The following is a 20,944-nucleotide window of genomic DNA, read 5'->3' on the forward strand; positions in this document are numbered from 1 at the left end:
AACTTTAATGACTGGAAAAGCTGTTCAGAAGAAAGTATACTTTATCCTCCCAAAGCCATGAGTTTTTCGGGACAGAGCTTAGACCTCTTCAGTTGCCACAACCCCAGGAATCAACAGAAACCTCACAAATTGGGCAAAGTCCTTACTTCTCCCCAATCAAAGTGGTCACTTAGATTAAGGGATGGAATGTTCTAAGGCATGGCTCATCTGTCTGACAGTTTGGATTTAACTAGGCTAAAGAAGATTTTTTTCCCAATTGCCCAGCTCCTGTTACCATGGCTGTACAACAAATCACCCTAATATTTAGCAGCTTAACACAATAGTAATCATTTATTATCTCTCATAATTCTGTGGGTCAGGAATCCAGGAGCAGCCCGTGTAGGCATTCTGACTCTGGGTCTCCAGTGAGGTTTGATCAGACAGTGGTTGGGGCTGGTTTCATACTGAAGGCTTATCTCACATGGTTTGATACCTGATCTAAGAAGATTAGAGACTTACACAGCAGGGCACCTTGGGCATCTCAGTCCATGTGGCTTCTTTGCATATTCTCTCCAGGATGGGGTCTTGAGGGTAGCAAGACTTTTTTACATATTGACTTACTGCTCTGAAGATGGATATTGTGAGAGAGACAGAGCCAGGCTGGGAAGACATAATGTCACTTCTGCTAAGCACTCTCAGTTGAGGCAGTTCCAATGGTTCATCCAGGTATGAACAGTGGGGGAGGGTATAAACTCTGCTTCTTGTTGGAAGTCTATCAATGTCACATTGTAAAATGAACATATGAGATGGTTATCTTTGAAAAAATATGATCAGCCACATCCCTCTAGAAGTTCTATCCCTGAAAAAAGATCAATAATATCCTATTCATGATGGCTACTTTTCAGTGCTTGAAATTAGAGCCAGTTGGTTGATTAAGGACTTGTTAATCAGTTAGAAATAGGGTTTTAGTTGTTCAGTTTTTGGAATGCAGGGCCAATCCAATTGGGAGCCTATACAGAGTCAAGCTCAACTCCCAGCAAGGGATCCATGAACTTGTATCGTTTTGTAAGGATCATGGTTATAATAAAAATGGGAAATAAATTAATACTTTGAGCATTTACAATGTGCCAGTCACTGCCATATGTTAGTCCTAATTATGATAGCAATTAATTGAGCAAACATTTATTAATGTATCAACGCTGAAATTGTTTTGGGAAGGATGAATAAGACTGACCGTTCTGTTCCCTGAAATTAGAAAAACAGGGACTTGGATTACATATTATATGCTCTTTCCACCCATCAGCTTTACTTCTGTGAATTATATAATATAACATGATGTTAACTTATAGTTTTCTAAAGGAGTTTGGAAAAGGGATTAGTCAGAAAAAACTGGGTGATCAAAGATAACACTTTTTTCTGTAGATCTGTGGCGTGAAACATGAAGCAGGAACTAGAATAAAATATAAATACACAGAAAAAAGGAAAATAGGATAACCAGAGGAATAAAGACAAGTGTGTGTGTGGTGTGTTTTCAGAACAAAGTAGATACAAGTAAATATTTTAGTGTAATATCAGCATTTCAACATTATCCTTTCAAGCAACAATGATTTATTTCTCATCAAAAAGTGCCATTCTTGTTTTAATTTATTTGTTGGGAGCAAGGACCTAAGTCATTAGGATGGATATAGCCATTCCATTAAAACCAAAATTAAAGAATGTTTTTGAATTAACAGGCACTGAAGAATGCTTAGCCTTTTGTTTCCTTTATATCTTAGTTTTCTCAGTGACATCTGGTTTTACATCTATTATTGATTTAAAACATATATACAAGACAACCCTAATAGAATAGAAAGTAGAGAAATAGTAGAGAAGGGCTTTTTTTTTCTATTTTATCTACATATGAACATTAAGACCACATTTCTACAGGAAGAAAAATCTGTGCAAACCAGTTTGGACATAAGTGAATAGTCATAGTAACTCAATTACTGCTTATTGAGTCTATGTTATATCAGGTTCTTTGTGTAAAATAACTCAATTTTAAACTATAACTCTATAATGTAGCTTTCAAAATTCCCTTTTATAGGTAAGGAAACTAAAATACAGAGAAGTTAAACCAGGCTACTCAAAGTATCAGTTAAGAAGTGCCAAAGGCAGTATTTGAACCTGAGTCAGTTGGCTCACACCAAGACTATGCTTCCTTACGGAAGAGTCATTGCTTTGAGTCACTGTCCCAGTAGGGAAATAGTTTTCATTAATGCAGTCTAGTAGGAGCTTCTGGCTAATACCAATCTTTAACCCAGTGGGCCTGGCTTTTCACTTTGCTACCTATTTAGACTTGGGCAAGTCAATTAACTTCTGTGTGACAAAGTTTATCTTACTAAAATTAAATGAGATAATTCATATGAAACAATTGCAAAGGTGGCTGCCCTACAGTAAGTAATTAATAAACATGCTATTATTATTACCTCTCTTGCTATTACTCTTACAATACTAGCATTGCTTTACTGTGCTATAAATTTACAAGGTAACTGTCTTGTGTTACAGTTACAGCCTGATCAAGGAGAAAACCATAAGCTTCCTAGGAAAATTAAGTTTGGCATTGTTAACAGATTGATTTATCTGTTGGACTATAGCTGGGTGATCATCAAGGAACTACAGTTTTGTAATAGTTTTCATCACTAGCTCTTAAAAGGGCAAATGTTACAGAAAACAACTCTCCATAGAATTTGTCATCCCTTCTTGTAGTCCTGTCACATCATGGACTGATTACCCTTAGGAACATCTGTAATTCTCCATTATGCATCTCTTTTTTTTACCACTATCTTACTGGAAGTTTCCAGCTCTGGGTAAGTTCACTCTGGATTCAGTGAGACCAAATAATGACAATGCAATCTTAGGGATAAAAGGTCTTATACCAAGCTTTATTCTTGTGATGGCAGGTGGAGCTCCAGGATCACATCCACATCCAACAAGTCTACAATCCATCTCCGCCTCCACGTCTGCCAACTGTGCAGAGCACTGGATGGAGCTCTTTACATAACAACACAGTCAATAATAGCAGAAACTGCCAATGCATGTGCAAGCATGTGCCTACATGGTCTGTCAGTTTACATCATTGCATGTGTGCAGTGGGCAAGTAGATGAGGGTTAGGTGAGGATCCTGGACATGGCAACTTCCATTTACCCTACATCCCCTTGAATCAACTTGGAAGAAGGATGATTTGGCAGAGGATGATCGTTTTTGGTACAGAATAAAAAAGTGTGACTGGGAAAGGGAAAATCCCTGAAGTGTTTATCTAAAGTACAAAGAATTATAGTTAGAGTTAAGAGGAAAATGATTTAGACATCTCTCATCTTTTAAATTATAGTTGCCAGATAACATACAGGGCACTCAGTTAAATTTGAATTTCAGATGGGAACAAATAATTTTTAGTATAATGTCCCAAATATTCTATGAAACTTACTTGTATATATTTTTTAAGTTTTTTTTTAACTGAAATTCAAATTTAACTGGGAATCCTAGATTTGTATTTGCTAAATCTGGCTGTCCTACTTAAAATGATAGCAATTGGTCATTACCTGATAGGCTCAGGCAGTCTCACATTTTCCAATTTCACACTGGAGTTTGAGGCAGTATGTGAAGCCAGGCTTTGGAAATACAGAGCCCAGGCTGAGTGTGATGTGAAATGAACATTCATAATGAGGTATACATACTGAGTCCAACCTCCTACTCTTATCTCCAATTACCCCTAGCGTGTATCCTGTGTTTCTGTTGAAATGTGAAACTTGTTGATTCCCTCATCGTAAATCTTTTTCCTCCATCACTCATTTTTTCTTTTCCCTGGAACACCCATCCCTGTTATCTTCCACTCACCAAATTCTTAAATACCCTTTAAGATCTGTTAGAAATCACTGAATGCCCACCTATCCAATGGCACAGCGTTATAGAACCAAGGGCATGATATTTACAGTGGAATGTCAGCAGAGGTGAGGTATTTTCTTTCTGCTCCAGGTGGTCAAAAAGCAAGTATGCCTTTTCCCCTTCTTTCCCCTACTTTCCCCTTCTGCCCTTTAGAGAAAAATGAGCATGATGATCTTGGAAGCCATGTTTTGCAGACTGAAAAGGCACATGTTGGAAGGATTCTGGGCTTCCCTATCGCACTTCTGAAGAGAGATACCTGATGATCAAGAAACGTGTATTTGAAATGTTATAGAACCAAGAAGTGAAATTGTACTTTTTTCTTATTTTATTATTAGTGTTATTCTAATATACCTCATAATGAATCATACCCTATTCTATGAAACTTTTACCCTTGAACTAGACACAAACATCATCAGATATACAATTGACACAAATACAATTGACCCAGATTTTGCACTTGATGATTTCACTGTCCAGCAGGAAAAACAAAGGCATGCAATAGCAATAAGGGTAAGATTTGTTGAGATCTAATTGTCACATGTTATGATAGATACTTTATCTATATTATTCCATTTAATCCTCATAACATACCTGTTAGAAATATTCTATAATGTTTATTACCATTCTGATAAGGAAACTGTACAAAAATAAGAAATTTCTTAATATCTTTGAGCCAAACATTCAAAGATATTGAGATATTTGCTAGAACTTAAACAAGTGTGGAAATCCAGTTTAAATCCTAGGCAATTGGACTGTTGAACCTAAGCTCTGAATTCAGTATGACAAATGTTATTGAATAGCTGAGTAAGAACACAGAAGTACTGACCAGTTTTACTGAGGCATGGATATCCAGAGAGCTTTCTTGGAAGGAATGATTCTTGAGCTGATTCTGAAAGGACGTAAAATTGTCAAATCGTAGAGTCCTCTTATGTCTTGCTAAGGAGTTTACATCTTCCCAAAGGATGGTGAGGAGCCATTGAGGAGCTAAAAAGAGAAGTAACATGGTCAGCCTCACATTCTTCCCAGGTTTCCCTGAAAATTTTTTTGCCAAAGTAAAAAAAAATACCCAAACCTGTCCTTTGATGCCAAATACTTGGTTCTTACGGTACTGAGGGAAGTGAATTCTTTCATGTAGACTTTTCTGGAAGGAATCTACTTGTTCTGAACTCTTTGTGCTTTTTTTTGTTTTTGTTGTTTCCTTTTTACTGTTGGCTCTTTGAGAAAACATTCCAAAATGTTACCATGTTGATAGCCAAATCAGACTTAAGATGAGAACAGCATGCTATATTAGTAATAGCAAAACAAGGTTATAAACTCTGCTTCAAAGACTTCATGTTGCTCTTGGCTATAAAGGGGGAAGAGGCTTGAGCAGGCATTTGAAATATACAAGTACAAATGCAGCTGCTTCAAATAGAACAGTGATTGGTAACAGAATTAGACCTGAAAAGAAAACATCAAGATCAGTTCCCATAAGAGTGTCTAAGACATAGTAGGCACTCAATAAATATGCATGGGATGAACTAAAACCAGAAAGAATTTTTCTTCCCACCTATATTGGTACCAATGGATATGGATTGCAAGCACAGTCTCCATGTAACTTTGTATTTTAGGTTGAAGGGAGCCAGGCTGATGGGCAGGGAACAAGGTAAAACTTTTATCAATAACCTGCTAATCCAGAGTTAGCCTTCCCACTGTGTCATCCACTAAACATGAAATTTAAAACAAAATTTAAAAGGTCTCCATTAGGCCAAGGGTTAACAATTCTGCCTTGTAGGAGAGATTGTAGCACTCACATTTGGCCAACTGGTAGAGATTACTTGGTTAGGTTGGATGTAGAACATGGTAGTAGTATAACCAGTATGCAGGGTTCATTTGATTTTTCTGTGCTTTGCACATTATATGTATTCAGTAAATGCTTGTTTACTGAAATAATAAAGGAGAAGGGACCATGTAGTATTCAAATGAGACTACCAACTTAATACACTTGACTGTGTAGCTTCTCTACAACAGACGACTAGGGACAAGAAGAATGAGCAAGCCAGTGTGTTGTAGGTGACATTGGTGTCAGGCAGGTAAGGAGAGATCAACTGTTAACTTAGTCACTTACTTGTGTGTGACATTAAACAAGTTTGTTGGCCTTCCTAAGTCCTTTTCCATTGTAAAATGTAAATAATTTTACCTGTATTATAATGTGATTTAAGAATTCAATTAGCTAAAATAAGTAGAGACTTCTTAAATGCCAGTCAGTTAGAAGATATTTAGTTTGAGGACTTTGACTCCTAAGGACAGGCTGATAATATCTGAGTACTCACTAATTAGACCACATGGGTTATTCATGGCCAGTACTCATTCCTGATTGGTTAGTTCTATTATGTACTATTACTAAATATTTGCCTCTCAACTCTGCCTAAAGAAATCATCATGTCATGACAAGCACTAAATCAATGCATTTAATTATGACCTCAGTTCATCAAGGAAAGCTTAGGATTACATTTGGAATGTTCTAAGAAGTAGGTAATACTCTGAAAGAAATTTCTTGATCCTCCCAGAATAATGTTTTTTTTCCTGCATACCGAGTGGTTAGTCATGATTTATGTGGACAATTCGCTTGCTAGAATACTGAAATTCCTGAAATGTTCTGGTCATAGCTGTACCTCATTTACTCTTGGAGAAATTTGCTCACAAGGGCACAGGTTCAGATAAAATGCAGCCTTGTAAACAGGAGTGTTTTGTGGAGATGAAATAAGCATTGACACACCAAGACAAAGGCTCCTGAAAGCAGGGCTCAGAATGGCCTACTCAAAAAGCAACATCAGCCAGGTCTTATGTAACAGAGGGCCTCTTTAACTCCAGCAGGAAACCCTACGTCCAGGCGACACCCTGCTTCCAGACACTGCCTGGTTGCAACCTGACTACCTCTGTTCTTTCTTCCCTGTGAAAGAGAGACCTGGAGCACACTTTTTCCCTGACAGCCTGAATTCATTTGATTTTTCTCTTTTCCTAACTATGCTGTGAAGGTTGAATTGCCCTCATCCAGAAGTTGGCTTGAGACCAAGAGAAAGAGACAGCAAGATCCAGCCATGACACCTAATAAAATGTGTCCACTGAAAATCACAAGCGAAAATTGAATGAAAGATCCTAAGTAACAAGGGTCTTCAGAAATCTGCCAGTACTATTTATAGGTTTGGGGGTTTAAAGATGCTTCGGAATTAGTATTAAAAAACAAAAACAAAAAACCTCTTTACGCTGGATCATCATTTCATTCCTGGTTCTAGATGACTCTCAAGGGGTTTGTTCCCTCCAAACAAACTCCTGTTCTTTAAGGAAGAAAGTAGATTGAATTTAAAGGTGGATCAGTGACAAGGGTTTGAGAATTGGATTGGTTTCAACCTGAGCCCCTGAGCCCTTCCTTTCTGAGCCATCTCTTCCCAGTACTGCTCACTGGCACTGTTCATAATTATCTGCTGTCATGATGCTATTGCTTTTGGCAATAAACACTTAGAACATCACTACTGTTTTTTGCCAAGACAGCGTGTCCCACTCAGATTTATGGTCTACAAGATGCAAGACTAACTTTCACACCGCAGTTCAATCCATAAAAGAAAGTGATTATATAAAAATCTACCTCTCTCACAATGAGAGAGATCCACAACAAGCTGCAGAATGCCCAACTGGACATGGGAAGGCTTTGTATGGTGAAAAGCGCAGAGGCTTTATGGAACACAACTTTGAGATCTGATTTGAGGTCTATCTCCCCATTAGAGTATACTTTCCTTTGTTCTTCAAAAAAATAAACCAAAGGCAAAGTCATAAATAAAATAGAAATTTTCTATGAACATGATAGCCCATCCCACATTTGCATTCTTTGGCCCCTCTATTCATCCCCAACCAAGTATCCATCTCATCCAAGTCAATATGACATGGAGCACACAGTCTTTATAATCAGATGGACCTGGATTCAAATTCACTAAACCTTTTTGAGTTGCAGTTAATAGTTAGAATAAGAACATTTTCTTGGCTACTGTTAATAGTTGCAGTAAGTTAATAGAATAAGAACCTTTTATTGGCTACTGTAAGACTTAAATATAAACCTTTGCTAAAGTGAATGGCACATGATCGGTGCTTACAAAAAAAAGTACTAGCCTCCTTCATTCCCTCCCCTCCACATTTTTATTGTCCACCACATTTGCTCTGTATATCCCTTTATAGGCCATGTTCCTTCATCCTGACCAAGCCTTCCCATTCCTAATTTCTCTATTTCCTCTCCTAGTTTTTTAGGACATTGTTCTGCCTTTTGCTGTTCTGATAAACTCAACATAAAAAAAAATGGAGGCACGCAATTCATGTGTTCCACCTTTCACGTGACCTCCTCCTTTTAATAAAAACGGAGATAATACTTTAACCCCAAATCCTGAGATTCTTAAGTAATTTAATCTGGCAAACATTTATTGAATGCCCACTAACGCAAAGCACTGAAGTGGATGTGCAGAATGACAAATAAATTAATAAATGTAAAGACTTGGGCCTTGCTCTTCCAGAATTTGTAGTCTGGTGTGGAAGATAGACACACAGAAATAATTATTAAAAGCTTAGATTCCAGTGAGTATGCAAATAGAAGTTAAACCAAAAGCCATGGAAGTATGTGGGAGAAGGAGAGGAATCCCAGCTCGGGAAATATAGGAGCATTTCCTGCAGGAGGCATATTTGAGCTCAATCCTTAAGGATAGGTTTTGGGAATGGTATGAGTTGCGTGAGTGAAGAGCCAGCAACTAAAGAATGAATAGTGTTTTTGAAGAACAACAAGTAGACTATGGTGTTGTGATTTAAGTTATAGGTGGGAATGTATAGCACCTTAACAAATAAAATTATAAATAAAATCAGATATAAATAGTTGAGGGTTCTGCTAGCAGCTTGAGCAATATGAACTTTTTTGGGGGGGGAGGGAATGAAAATGCTGATTTTTGTTGATTTAATACTTATTTTAAAACATAACCATTTTCTGCAGTGGGCTTCTGTTACATTTATTTATTTATTTATTTATTTATTTATTTATTTATTTATTTATTTATTTATTTATTTATTTTTTGTAGATAATTATTTTTTATTGAAGGGTAGTTGACACACAGTATTACAATAGTTTCAGGTGTACAACACAGTGATTCAACATTTATATACATGATAATACTAGGTACCAGCTATCACCATACCAAGTTTTTACAATATTTTGACTATATTCCTTATGGTATACATTACATCCTGGTTACTTATTTATTTTACAATTGGAAGTATGTACTTTTTTTCTTTTTTTTTTGTGAGGGCATCTCTCATATTTATTGATCAAATGGTTGTTAACAACAACAAAATTCTGTATAGGGGGGTCAATGCTCAATGCACAATCATTAATCCACCCCAAGCCTAATTTTCGTCAGTCTCCAATCTTCTGAAGCATAACGAACAAGTTCTTACATGGAGAACAAATTCTTACATAGTGAATAAGATACATGGTGAACAGTGCAAGGGCAGTCATCCCAGAAGCTTTCGGTTTTGCTCATGCATTATGAACTATAAACAGTCGGTTCAAATATGAATACTCATTTGGTTTTTATACTTGATTTATATGTGGATACCACATTTCTCTCTTTATTATTATTATTTTTAATAAAATGCTGAAGTGGTAGGTAGATACAGGATAAAGGTAGAAAACATAGTTTAGTGTTGTAAGAGAGCAAATGTAAATGATCAGGTGTGTGCCTGTAGACTATGTGTTAATCCAAGCTAGACAAGGGCAATAAAATATCCACATATGCAGAAGATTTCTCTCAGAGCAAGGGGGGTGAGGTTCTAAGCCTCACCTCTGTTGATTCCCAATTTCTCACCTGATGGCCCCCCTGCGACTGTGCCTGTCTTAGGTTGTTCCTCCCTTGAGGAATCTTACCCATCTCTGGCTAATCAGTCATCTTCCAGGGCCATACAGGGAAATGTTAAGTTTGTAAATGAGAGAGAAGCCTTATTGTTTGAAAAGGTTAGCTTTTTACTTCTTTCCATATTTATGCCCTGTGGCTTCTATGCCCAGCATTTGTCTTGAGGTGTCTTTACCACTTGGAAGAATTATGATACTCAGTAAATTCGATATGTGGCACGAATTCGATTTAAGGGTTGTAATTAGGAAGGAAGAAGAAAGGCTATAGAAGTAGCAGGCGGAAGAAAACATGGGAAGATTGATTATTTCTTTGACATATCTTCTTGTAGAGTAACTTCAGCATGTATACGTTTTAAGCTACTAATTAAATTGCACACACACATTAACATAATAGGAGTACAGTTATGTAACCAAAGCATACCTGTAATTACTAGCCATCTCCAGTGAAACCAATAAAACCAGTTAGGCACCTTAGGCATTTGTGAAAACTTATCTATGATATGGTGGATATTGTCCAACTGAACTTGAACAGTAAGAGAGAATTCAGACAAATTAAAACAACCCATTCCTGGGGATTGTTCACATCCCATATGTTCTTTTAACAGTAAATAGTATGTAGTTGTAAGATTTTGGAGTACTACAATTTGCACTTCTCCTAATTCTTGGTTGAGTTCCAACAGTATAGTTCCAGTCAAATTTGTTGTTTTACTGTATGCACAGGCCAGCTTAGACATCTCCTTCTTCATTCCCATGGCAAATCCAGGAACTGGTGGGATGAGTGCATCTACACCTGTAGCAGTGCGTGGATCTTTGTTGGGGTTTTTTTGATGATCATCTTCTGGCATGAGTCTTCCCGAGAGTGCTGATGTTGGAATTTCTTTTTCATATCGTATCTTAGTTCATTTTCAGGGTAGCCCAATTAGGCTTTGATCCTCTGTATAAACACAAACAGACCCTTTGCCTACACTTTCATATGCCCTTTGTACCATTGTGTAGAACTCATTGGAGGTCACCACACAGGAACTGCTTTTTTTTTTTTTAATCATTAATCTACACTTACATGACGAATACTTTGTTTACTAGGCTCTCCCCTATACTAGGTCCCCCCCCAAACACCCCCTTACAGTCACTGTCCATCAGCATAGCAAAATGTTGTATAATCACTACTTGTCTTCTCTGTGTTGTACAGCCCTCCCCTTTCTCCCACCCACCCCATTATGCATGTTAATCATAATACCCCCTTTCTTCTTCCCCCCCTTATCCCTCCCTACTCACCCATCCTCCCCAGTCCCTTTCCCTTTGGTACCTGTTAGTCCATTCTTGAGGTCTGTGATTCTGCTGCTGTTTTGTTACTTCAGTTTTTCCTTTATTCTTATACTCCACAGATGAGTGAGATCATTTGGTATTTCTTTTTCTCTGCTTGGCTTGTTTCACTGAGCATAATACCTGCCAGCTCCATCCATGTTGCTGCAAATGGTAGGATTTTCCCTTTTCTTATGGCTGAGTAGTATTCCATTGTGTATACGTACCACATCTTCTTTATCCATTCATCTGTCGATGGACATTTAGGTTGCTTCAAATTCTTGGCTATTGTAAATAGTGCTGCAATAAACATAGGGGTGCATTGGTCTTTCTCAAACATGATTGTGGCATTCTTAGGGTGAATTCCTAGGAATGCAATTCCTGGGTCAAATGGTAAGTCTGTTTTGAGCATTTTGATCTACCTCCATACTGCTTTCCACAATGGTTGAAGTAATTTACATTCCCACCAGCATTGTAGGAAGACTCCCCTTTCTCCACAGCCTCACCAACACTTGTTGTTGTTTGTCTTTTGGATGGCAGCCATCCTTACTGGTGTGAGGTGATACCTCATTGTAGTTTTAATTTGCATTTCTCTGATAATTAGCGATGTGGAGCATCTTTTCATGTGTCTGTTGGCCATCTGTATTTCTTTTTTTGAAAACTGTTCAGTTCCTCTGCCCATTTTTTAATTGGGTTATTTGTTTTTTGTTTGTTGAGGCGTGTGAGCTCTTTATATATTCTGGACATCAAGCCTTTATCGGATGTGTCATTTTCAAATATATTCTCCCATACTGTAGGGATCCTTCTTGTTCTATTGATGGTGTCTTTTGCTGTACAGAAGCTTTTCAGCTTAATATAGTCCCACTTACTCATTTTTGCTGTTGTTTTCCTTGCCCGGGGAGATATGTTCAAGAAGAGGTCACTCATGTTTATGTCTAAGAGGTTTTTGCCTATGTTTTCTTCCAAGAGTTTAATGGTTTCATGGCTTACATTCAGGTCTTTGATCCATTTTGAGTTTACTTTTGTATATGGGGTTAGACAATGGTCCAGTTTCATTCTCCTACATGCAGCTGTCCAGTTTTGCCAGCACCACCTGTTGAAGAGACTGTCATTTCGCCATTGTATGTCCATGGCTCCTTTATCAAATATTAATTGACCATATATGTCTGGGTTAATGTCTGGATTGTCTAGTCTGGTCCATTGGTCTGTGGCTCTGCTCTTGTGCCAGTACCAAATTGTCTTGATTACTATGGCTTTATAGTAGAGCTTGAAGTTGGGGAGTGAGATCCCCCCTACTTTATTCTTTTTTCTCAGGATTGCTTTGGCTATTCAGGGTCTTTGGTGTTTCCATACGAATTTTTGAATTATTTGTTCCAGTTCATTGAAGAATGTTGCTGGTAGTTTCATAGGGATTGCATCAAATCTGTATATTGCTTTGGGCAGGATGGCCATTTTGACGATATTAATTCTTCCTAGCCACGAGCATGGGATGAGTTTCCATCTGTTAGTGTCCCCTTTAATTTCTCTTAAGAGTGACTTGTAGTTTTCAGAGTATAAGTCTTTCACTTCTTTGGTTAGGTTTATTCCTAGGTATTTTATTTTTTTTGATGCAATTGTGAATGGAGTTGTTTTCCTGATTTCTCTTTCTGTTGGTTCATTGTTAGTATATAGAAAAGCCACAGATTTCTGTGTGTTGATTTTGTATCCCTCAACTTTGCTGTATTCCGATATCAGTTCTAGTAGTTTTGGGGTGGAGTCTTTAGGGTTTTTTATGTACAGTATCATGTCATCTGCAAATAGTGACAGTTTAACTTCTTCTTTACCAATCTGGATTCCTTGTATTTCTTTATTTTGTCTGATTGCCGTGGCTAGGACCTCCAGTACTATGTTAAATAACAGTGGAGAGAGTGGGCATCCCTGTCTAGTTCCCGATCTCAGAGGAAATGCTTTCAGCTTCTCGCTGTTCAATATAATGTTGGCTGTGGGTTTATCATAGATGGCCTTTATTATGTTGAGGTACTTGCCCTCTATTCCCATTTTGCTGAGAGTTTTTAACATGAATGGATGTTGAACTTTGTCAAATGCTTTTTCAGCATCTATGGAGATGATCATGTGGTTTTTGTCTTTCTTTTTGTTGATGTGGTGGATGATGTTGATGGACTTTCGAATGTTGTACCATCCTTGCATCCCTGGGATGAATCCCACTTGGTCATGGTGTATGATCCTTTTGATGTATTTTTGAATTCGGTTTGCTAATATTTTGTTGAGTATTTTTGCATCTACGTTCATCAGGGATATTGGTCTGTAGTTTTCTTTTTTGGTGGGGTCTTTGCCTGGTTTTGTATTAGGGTGATGTTAGCATCATAGAATGAGTTTGGGAGTATCTCCTTCTCTTCCATTTTTTTGGAAAACTTTAAGGAGAATGGGTATTACGTCTTCCCTGTATGTCTGATGAAATTCTGAGTTAAATCCATCTGGCCCGGGGGTTTTGTTCTTTGGTAGTTTTTTGATTACCTCTTCAATTTCGTTGCAGGTAATTGGTCTGTTTAGATTTTCTGTTTCTTTCTGGGTCAGTCTTGGAAGGTTGTATTTTTCTAGGAAGTTGTCCATTTCTCCTAGGTTTCCCAGCTTGTTAGCATATAGGTTTTCATAGTATTCTCTAATAATTCTTTGTATTTCTGTGGTGTCCGTTGTGATTTTTCCTTTCTCATTTCTGATACTGTTGATTTGTGTTGACTCTCTTTTCCTCTTAATAAGTCTGGCTAGAGGCTTGTCTATTTTGTTTATTTTCTCAAAGAACCAGCTCTTGGTTTCATTGATTTTTTCTATTGTTTTATTCTTCTCAATTTTATTTATTTCTTCTCTGATCTTTATTATGTCCCTCCTTCTGCTGACCTTAGGCCTCATTTGTTCTTCTTTTTCCAATTTCGAGAATTGTGACATTAGACCATTCATTTGGGATTGTTCTTCCTTTTTTAAATATGCTTGGATTGCTATATACTTTCCTCTTAAGACTGTTTTTGCTGTGTCCCACAGAAGTTGGGGCTTTGTGTTTTGGTTGTCATTTGTTTCCATATATTGCTGGATCTCCATTTTGATTTGGTCATTGATCCATTGATTATTTAGGAGCGTGTTGTTAAGCCTCCATGTGTTTGTGAGCCTTTTTGCTTTCCTTGTACAGTTTATTTCTAGTTTTATGCCTTTGTGGTCTGAAAAGTTGGTTGGTAGGATGTCAATCTTTTGGAATTTACTGAGGCTCTTTTTGTGGCCTAGTATGTGGTCTATTCTGGAGAATGTTCCATATGCACTTGGGAAGAATGTGTATCCTGTTGCTTTTGGATGTAGAGTTCTGTAAATGTCTATTAGGTCCATCTATTCTAGTGTGTTGTTCAGTGTCTCTGTGTCCTTACTTATTTTCTGTCTGGTGGATCTGTCCTTTGGAGCAAGTGGTGTGTTGAAGTCTCCTAGAATGAATGCATTGCATTCTATTTCCTCCTTTAGTTCTGTTAGTATTTGTTTCACATATGTTGGTGCTCCTGTATTACGTGCATATATATTTATAATGGTTATATCCTCTTGTTGGAATGAGCCCTTTATCATTATGTAATGTCCTTCTTTGTCTTTTGTTACTGTCTTTATTTTGAAGTCTGTTTTGTCTGATACCAGAATTGCAACACCTGCTTTCTTCTCTCTGTTGTTTGCATGAAATATCTTTTTCCATCCCTTGACTTTAAGTCTGAGCATGTCTTTGAGTTTGAGGTGAGTCTCTTGTAAGCAGCATATGGATGGATCTTGCTTTTTTATCCATTCTATTACTCTGTGTCTTTTGATTTGTGCATTCAGTCCATTTACATTTAGGGTGATTACTGAAAGGTATGAACTTATTGCCATTGCAGGCTTTAAGTTTGTGGTTACCAAATGTTTAGAGTTAGCTTCTTTACTATCTTACTGTCTAACTTAACTCGCTTGTTGAGCTATTATAAACACAGTCTGATGATTCTTTATTTCTCTCCCTTGTTTTTCCTCCTCCTCCCTTCTTCATATGTTGGGTGTTTTGTTGTGTGCTCTTTTTAGGAGTGCTCCCATCTAGAGCAGTCCCTGTAGGATGCCCTGTAGAGGTGGTTTGTGGGAGGCAAATTCCCTCAACTTTTGCTTGTCTGGGAATTGTTTAATCCCTCCTTCATATTTAAATGATATTTGTGCTGGATACAGTAGTCTTGGTTCAAGGCCCTTCTGTTTCATTGCATTAAGTATATCATGCCATTCTCTTCTGGCCTGTAGGGTTTCTGTTGAGAAGTCTGATAATAGCCTGATGGGTTTTCCTTTGTAGGTAACCTTTTTTTCTCTCTGGCTGCCTTTAATACTTTGTCCTTGTCTTTGATCTTGGCCATTTTAATAATTATGTCTCTTGTTGTTGCCCTCCTTGGATCCCTTGTCATGGGAGTTCTGTGTACCTCTGCTGTCTGAGAAGCCATTTCCTCTCCTAGTTTGGGGAAGTTTTCGGCAATTATTTCTTCAAAGACACTTTCTATCCCTTTTTCTCTCTCTTCTTCTTCTGGTAACCCTATCATGCAGATATTGTTCCTTTTCAATTGGTCACTCAGCTCTCTTAAAATTCTTTCATTCCTGGAGATCCTTTTATCTCTCTCTGCATCAGCTTCTCTGCATTCCTGTTCTCTGTGTTCTAGTCCATTAATGGTCTCTTGCATCTCGTCCATTCTGTTTTGAAGTCCTTCCAGAGCTTGTTTTATTTCTGAATTCTCTTTCCTTAGTTCTTGCATATTTCTCTGCAAGTCCATCAGCATGATTATGGCTTTTGTTTTGAATTCTTTTTCAGGAAGACTGGTTAAATCTATCTCCCCAGGTTCCTTCTCAAGGGACGATGTATCAGATGCTGAAGCTGTCTGGGTTAGTCTTGTCTGGATCATATTTTTTTGCCAAACTTTTCACTTGCTACTGGCCTTTCTATACTGGGACAACTGCGACCCCTAGTGGCTTGTGTTGGGTAATTGCGTGTAGGCTGGGTCTTTGTGTCTTGCCCGGCCGGAGTGGAGGTATCTCCCTTTCTGTGCGCGTGGTTTGCCTTAGGCTGTTTCTCTGCTTTCGCAGCGCCTGGAGGGCTGATGGATGGGGGGGCTGCTTGACTGTTTGCCTCCGTGAGGGGTCTCAGAGCTGTTGCCCAGGGAGTTAGTGCGCCCGGTTTTCCCTGTAGTTTCCAGCCACTGGACTGTGACCTGTGTTGTTTCCGTCTAGCTGTTAAGTCCCTGTACCTTTAATTCTTTCAAAAAGCACTCACTTTTCTTTGTCACAGGGGCATCAGCTTCGGAACCTGTTCAGAGGTCTTGCTGCCCTATTTCCCTAGTTTCCATCCCTCCACGCGTGCACTGTGTCTGCATTCTGGTGCAGGTGGCTGGGGCTGGGTGTTTAGCAGTCCTGGGCTCCCTCTCACTCCCGCCGGGAGCTGGGGGGAGGTGTACTCGGGTCCCGCTGGGCTGGGGGTTGTATCTTACCCCTTTCACCAGGCACTGGGCTCTCGCACGTTTGGATGTAGTCTGGCTGTTGTCCTGTGTCTTCTGGTCTCTATTTTAGGATTAGTTGTATTTGTTGTATTTTCAAAAATATATATATTTTTTTGGGAGGAGATTCCCACTGTCCTACTCACACTGCCATGTTGACTCCGCCGAGCAATATGAACTTTTTACTTGCAGTAGAAATCCATTGTAGATTCTAAATCAAGAAGGTTCATGACTATTTATATATGTTAAAGAGACCACTCTGGAAACAAATTTATATTGAAATCAGAGAGAAGCTGACTAGTTAGATAATGGTTTCTATAATTCAGGTCCGCAGGAACACAGCAAACACATTCAGAGGACAATGAAGTGACAGAAGAAAGAAACAGATGGAAGGACATGTAGGAGTAGAGACAACAGGGCTTGATTTCTTCACAAAGTACAGAGAGTTCCAGGGAAGGAAAAGTTGAAAATCAACCTAAGTTATTTATCCTGGAAGACTGAGCGCATGGGGATGCCATCAGTGAAATGGGTAAGTGATGAGTTTATTTTGGGATTTGCAATAGAACAAATAGAGTGCAGACAGACCTTTCCTGATTTTGGGCAGCTTTAAGCTCATTATATCACAATTTTCTTATCTATAAAATAGCCATCATAATTCATGTTGCAATTATCTTACCGGGTTGCTGTGAGAATCAGGCAAGGTTGAGTGTGTGGCTCTATTTTCTAAATTGTCAAATCTATTCCCAAGTGAGTGATCAATAACACCATTCATACCCCCTATTCTGCCCATAGAGACAATGCTGTGTGGGCCAGCACGGGGATTCCCACTCAGAAAACAAAACCCTGACCTGGAAGGAGAAGAGTTGTTTATTAAAGAAATCTCAAGGAAATGTTCTCTAAATATCACATTTTCACATCTGACCTGGCCGTCTCTGCATTTTTACTGCTAAAGTGTTCTGGATTGAAACAGCTCCATAGGGTTTTGACCAAAAAGGTTTTTAAATCAAGGAGAACAAAAGCCATTGCTACAGGAGCCTGAAAGGTCTCCATTTCCTGCAGTTGGTTCATATGTATAACTTCAGCCCTCACTGAGCAGTTTAAACTATGTATGAATGAGGCCAGGCACAAAAAGAGATCTAGAATGTGCATGTGAATTAAACTTAGCAATACCAATGCTACAAAACCTCCTTTATCAAACTGCCAAAGGGATTTGGTATGTCTACTTATCTAAGTGTCTTCATAGAGTTGGCAAGGATCTGCTATGACTTAGAATCTCTGCTTGGATTGCTGAGAATCTCTGTGTAAGAGAATCACAGATATCCTGCTGAGAAAATGTGATATTTGCACCTGATTTTCTGTTGTAAATGTAAGCAGGTGACAGAGAAAGGGGCATGTGAAAGGATGCTGCCCACAGACACACAGATATGCTCTGGCTAGGGCATGAGGCAATTTGTCTTAATTCTGATATTAGGTGCATCATATTTTCTTTGCCCAAATGTATGAATGTATACACGGTTGAATGCATTCAGTCCACTTATTTTTTATTTATACCCAGCCTTTGTTCTCGAAGGACTTAAGGTAGCTTTAAAAATAGTATTAAGGATAAAGTAAGTGGAGGAAATTAGAAAAGGAAAGTAGGCATTAGAGGCCTAGTATCTCCCCCAAATTCCTATTGAAACCTAATCCCCAAAGTGATGGTATTTAAAAGTGACACCTTTGAAAGGTAATTCAGTGATGAGGTACAATATTTGTGAAAGGGATTAGTGCCCTTATAAGAGCACTAATCAAGCACTAAGATATCTCATTCTTTTGCTGCCAAATGAGACTACAGGGTAAGTTGACAATCTGCATCCCAAAACAGTTTTCATCTAAACCTAACTGCTGTCACCCTGATCTCAGACGTCCAGCCTCCAGAACTGTGAACAATAAATTTCTGTTGTTTATAAGTCACCCACTCTCAGAAATTTGTTATAGCAACCTGAGCTAAGGCAGTGAGAGAATACAAATAATAAATCTGGGGATAGTCCAAAGGAAAACAAACCACCATACAGTCTTGTAAGAGTTTCCACCTGACCTTTAGTTTCTTCATAGCCAAAGTAAATACAAATGCATACTCAATGTCTATGAGCATTCTGGAGATACACAGCTCTTTCAGGTAGTAAGACTTGACCCAAGTTTCTGCTATGGATCTTCATTAAAGCAACATGTTGGAATAGAGTGGACATCATATTCATTGTAGATATTATAGAAAGTCTCATCTGATTGTCTTTATGATTTTTTCCTCAGTGAATGAGAATCATTGTAATAACACTGAGGTACCACAGTTCACTGTGTACAAATATAATTTCTGGACCAATGGACAAAACAGGAATTCATAATATAGATAAAAAGCACTGTATCAAACTTAAATTTACTGAAGCTGGCAACTGTTCTCTGATTACATAAGATAATATATTTATCCTTATGAAATATACACTAAAGTATTTAAAGTAAAGGGGCATGAAATATACAACCTAGTAAAAAGAAAAGAAGTGATAAACCAAATGGGACAAAATTTTAACAAAAGGTGACTCTGGTAAAGGGCATTTGGATATTCAGTGTGGTGTTCTTATTCCAACAACATTTTTAAAAGTTTGAAATTATATCAAAATAAAATGTTTTTCTCTAAAACAAATAATTTTCATTGTAATTGAAATTCAAAAATAATTTGAAAAGTATGAAACCCGAATTGACACAATAATTAGAGATTTGAATAAATGAATGATTGAGATTAGATTAAAGTTTCATCAGTAGAAGAGACCTATTTTTTCAAACAAAGAAGATTGTTTCGTTCTGGTCCACATCTGTAGGATAACCATCTTGATCAGTGGGGAAGATATTTGGCCAAACTTCTGTAAAGCTGCAACTTAATTCTCCTAAATCAAAGTCCAAGAAGAAATACCATTCAAGATCTATTCTCAAGATGGCACCATGAGTAGTGTGGCAGAAATTTCCTCCTAAAACCATACATATTTTGAAAATACAGCAAATAAAACTATTCCTAAAAGAGTAACCAGAAGATACAGTACACCAGCCAGGCTACATCTACATCTGCGAGAACTCAACATCCCACAGGAAAGGGTAAGAAACAAAGCCATGACCTGGCAGGACCTGAGCATTTCCCCTACCCCAGCTCACTGGCAGGAGGAAAAGTATAAGAGTGGAGAGGGAGTAGAAGCACAAGACTGCTAAATAACCAGCCCTAGTACTCTGCACCAGGAACACAGACACACATTGCATGGTTTACTGCATATTAGAAGAGCGGAAAAGTAAAATCTAAGACTAAGACTGTGAACAGGTTCCCACAACCAGCTGCCCTGGGACAAAAGAAAACCAGGAGCTTTAAAAGTCTTAAAGGGACAAGGGTTTAACAGATGGACAAAATCGTCCTGGCACACTCAGCACAGCAGGCTGGAAACTTTACGGAACTTCAGGTTCCCTAACCCCCTGGGTGGCAACACAGCTCTGAAGCCCCTCATGGTGATAAGCAGCTTGCTGTTCACTCCCCAACCACCTGCACTGCAAGCAAACCAGCTGACCCACCATTGCTGTGGAACAGCTGGGAAGCAGCCCTGTGCACAGCAATCACACAGAGGTTTCTCCCAGCACGCAGATACCCAGCCCAGACCCAGAGGCTGCTCCCTGCATGTAGTTGACTGACACAGACAGCGGAGACTGGCACGAAAGTCCAGGAGGCACAAAGGGGCTTTGTTCTCGTGGCAAATATGTGCTGCTCACCTGCAACCCCTGCCAGTGCCCCAGGATATCACAAGGGCTGCCCTGTCCATGGCAGCTCAGAGGATTAACCCAGAGGCTTCCCCCTGCATGCAGTTGCCCAGAACAGGCAGCAGAGACAGGCGCAGAGTCCTGGAAGCACAATGGGGCTTTGTTCTCATGGCAGAACACATGCCACTCACCTGTGACCCCCATCAGTGCCCTAGGCCATCCTGAGGGTGCCTGGCACAGGCAGTGGAGACTGGTGCAGAGTCCAGGAAGCACAATGGGGATTTGTTCTCATGGAAGAACACATGTCATTCTTCTGCAACCCCTGCCAGTGACCTAGGCCATCCCAAGTGCCACCCCACCGATAGTAGCCAGGACATTAAACCAGAGGTTTCTCACTGTGTGTGGTTGACCAGCACAGGCAGTGGAGAAGAGGAGATGAGCAAGGTGATTGGCAACCAGGAAGGGACCTTGTTCTCCCAACTGACACATGCGCCACTTGCTGGCAACCACTCCCATCACCATGAAAAGACAGAAGAACCT

The 20,944-nt window shown here is 38.9% G+C and overlaps 1 long non-coding RNA gene across 2 annotated transcripts; it reads right to left on the reverse strand.

The window, feature by feature from the left end:
* Positions 1-2,879: 2,879 nt before the first annotated feature.
* On the reverse strand, positions 2,880-20,303 carry LOC118909013 (uncharacterized). 2 transcript variants are annotated; one of them, XR_008999266.1, is made up of 3 exons: positions 20,222-20,303; positions 4,716-4,790; positions 2,880-4,143 (listed from the first exon to the last, which is right to left on the reverse strand). It is a non-coding gene; the product is annotated as an uncharacterized LOC118909013 (long non-coding RNA). The 2 variants fall into 2 exon arrangements; XR_008999265.1 differs by lacking the exon at positions 20,222-20,303 and having other exon boundaries at positions 4,716-4,999.
* Between the last annotated feature and the right edge of the window lie 641 nt (positions 20,304-20,944).

The sequence above is a fragment of the Manis pentadactyla genome, chromosome 9, assembly GCF_030020395.1.
Source record: "Manis pentadactyla isolate mManPen7 chromosome 9, mManPen7.hap1, whole genome shotgun sequence".
NCBI classification, from domain to species: Eukaryota; Metazoa; Chordata; class Mammalia; order Pholidota; family Manidae; genus Manis; species Manis pentadactyla.